The following is a 3,274-nucleotide window of genomic DNA, read 5'->3' as shown; positions in this document are numbered from 1 at the left end:
AAGGAACGCTAGCGACTTCGTTCCCAGTGCTTTCGTAAGCATGTCAGCTAACTGCTGCTTCGTGTCGATGTAGGCCACTTGATTGTGGAACGTTCCACATTCTCTCGAATAAAGTGGTGACGGATATCCACGTGCTTGGTCCTCGCGTGATATCCAGCGCTGCTTGCAAGTGCAATAGCACCTTGATTGTCTTCCCAGACCTGCGTCGCTCCCCACTTGCTCGTGGCCCATATCCCTTCAGCATGGCACGTGTCCACAGTACCTCTTGAGTACAAAGGCTTAGTGCCATGTACTCTGCTTCCGCTGAGCTAAGTGCAACCGTCCTCTGGTACTTGGACTTAAACACCACCGGAGCGTTCCCAATCATGATCATGACGCCAGACACTGAACGTCTGTCGTCAATGTTGCTTCCCCAGTCTGCGTCCGTAAACGCTTCTGCCTTGACAGCTTGCGTTCCAAATCCACTCGCTCCACTTTTGTAAACGATACCATGATGGCGAGTGGACTTCAAATACTGCCGAACCAGGATTCGCTGCCTTCCAGTGTTGCGTTCCAGAATCCTCTAGGAAGCGTGCCAGCTGCGTGACAACGTAGGCAATGTCCGGCCGAGTACAGGTTGTGATGTACATGAGGCACCCGATTAAGGAACGATACGGTCGTGACCGCATTTCGGCACGTTCCTTTTCCGTAGTCGGCGACATCATCTTGGACAACTTCAGGTTTGCTGCACAAGGGTTCTCCACCATCTTGGCGTTCCGTTGATTGAATCGTTCCACAATGTCGTCAATGTACCGAGTTTGCTTGATCATCAACGTTCCACATTCTCTATCGTGGTCAATCTCCATTCCCAAAATGAATTTGGCCTCGCCAAGCTCCTTCATCTTGAATGCGCTCTTCAGGGCGCTCTTGACCTCGCGAATTTCGTCGCGCGTCTTGGCCGCAATGATCATGTCGTCTACATATAGACATACGTACACGAATGCGTTATTGGAACGCTTGACGTAGACACACTGATCGGCTCCGCAACATTTGAAACCATTTTGCAGGAACACGCGATGAATAGTCTTGTTCCATGCACTTGCAGCTTGCTTCAAGCCGTAGATGGCCTTTAGCGGTTTGCACTTCATGCCTTCAGCATTCTCGAGACCAAGTGGAACGTCCATGTAGACCAAATCCACCAAACAACTGTTTAGGAACGCTGTGTCGGCATCCTGTTGCTCCATATTGTAGCCGCACGTAACGCAAACAGCGAGTACAACTCGAATCGAGTCCATATTCGCTACTGGGGAGTACGTCTCAAAGAAGTCTACTCCAAACTTCTGCTTGAACCCCTGCGCTACTAGGCGTGCCTTGTAACGGATAACCCGGCCGTTCTCGTCACGCTTCTTCGTGAACACCCAGCGACATCCAATGGAACGAGTTGTCGTTCCACGTGGAACGAGCGTCCATGTTCCGTTCCGGGAATGCGAATTTAGCTCTGACTGCATAGCACGACGCCACTCTCCTGCTTCGTTACTGGCAATAGCTTCTGCGTACGTGTTAGGCGTATCTGGAACGCCACCAATGCTGGCCGCGTACGCCAACACTGCCTCTGCGAGCAAACCATCTTCGTCGATTCTGGCACGCTTAGGAGATGACGGTCCATCACTTCCACGCTCCACATCTTCATCGTCACCATTCCCAAGTAGAAGTAATGGCTCACGAGGGCGCGTAGATCGTTCCGTTTCAGGATGGAAGATCATCCGGTCCTCATGGAACGATGGAGGCTGCGAATGGAACGTTGCCAAATCCAACCCATTTAACCTGGGCTCCTCCGGCGCGGGTAGCTGCTGTATTTCTGCGTTCCGTTCCGGTTCAAGGTCGTCCATCTCAATGTCTTGAGCAGGCTCCTCTGCTTCTTCCATCGGTTCATCCTGAGCAGGCTTACGTTCCACTCCCGATATTGGAACGATCGTATCATCGTTCCTCGTCACATGGATGACCGTTCCTGAAGCTGGCGACTGCGTGTCATAGATTCCGCCCACCTCACGCTCGTCCAGCCTGACCGACCGTGTCACCTTGACCTTCGACGCATCCATGTCGTACACACGATATCCTTTCACTTTCTCAGCGTACCCGAGGAACGTGCACTTGAAGCTCTTGGGTTCCAGCTTCGTTCTCATCACGTCGTCCACATGAGCGTACCCTTGTGACCCAAAAACACGTAGGTGTTCCATCCGTGGCTTCACCTGGAACGACAGCTCGTACGGCATGACATCAGAGTTTGATGTGTTCGTGGAACGGTTGATGAGATACACTGCAGTACTAACCGCTTCCGCCCACCACTGCGTCGACATAGACTTGTAGTGCAGCATGCTTCTTGCCTTCTCCATGATGGTACGGTTCATGCGTTCCGCCACTCCATTCTGCTGAGGGCTGTATGGAACGCTACGCTGATGCACGATACCGTTCCGTTTGCATAGTTCCAAAACTGTCTTGTTCACGAACTCCGTTCCATTATCGGAACGAAGACATTTTTAGACGTTCCCCCCACTGAGTTTGCGTACAATGCCTTGAACTCCTTTAGTTTGCTGCCCACCTCGCTCTTGCTCTTCATAAAGTACGCAACGACAAACCTTGAGTAGTCGTCTACAAAACGTCAGAACATATTTGGCACCACCCTTTGAGATCGTTCTCATTGGGCCCATTACGTCCGTGTGCACTAGCTCCAACACACGCGTCGTTCTCGTTAGCGATCGTGACGGGAACGTCGTCACGGTCTGCTTTCCCTTCATACATCCACCGCACAAAGTCTCGTTCCCATTTTTCACATGTGGGATACCAATTGTGGAGCGTTGAGTCTTCGTCAGCGCGTCCTTGTTGGGGTGACTCATGCGAGCGTGCCAAAGCTCCCACTCGCTGTCAGGACCGGCGTATTGCACGAAGTGTGCCTCCTCCTGCTGACAGTCCAGCAGGAACGCCTTACCGACCTTCTTCCCTGACGCTATCGCAGCGCTCCGTCCCCAAATTACACAACTGGAACGCTGGAACTCCACGCTCATGCCTCGTTCCGCGAGCTTCCCGACCGACAATAACCGTCTATCGAGCCCCGGAATGTGGAGCACGTCCACCATTCGGATGCGTTTACCGTCCAAACCAGTCAACTTGACCGTTTCAGTTCCTGCGACGCGCAGCTTCTTTCCATCTGCAATCGTTGATGCCACTGTCTAGTGCCTCGTACCCAAATAGGTCGTTCCGGTGAGGGGTCATGTGCGACGTCGCACCACTATCAAGT

Source organism: Phytophthora infestans, genomic scaffold, assembly GCF_000142945.1.
Source record: "Phytophthora infestans T30-4 supercont1.2 genomic scaffold, whole genome shotgun sequence".
NCBI lineage: Eukaryota > Oomycota > Peronosporomycetes > Peronosporales > Peronosporaceae > Phytophthora > Phytophthora infestans.
This window is presented reverse-complemented; position numbering follows the sequence as displayed.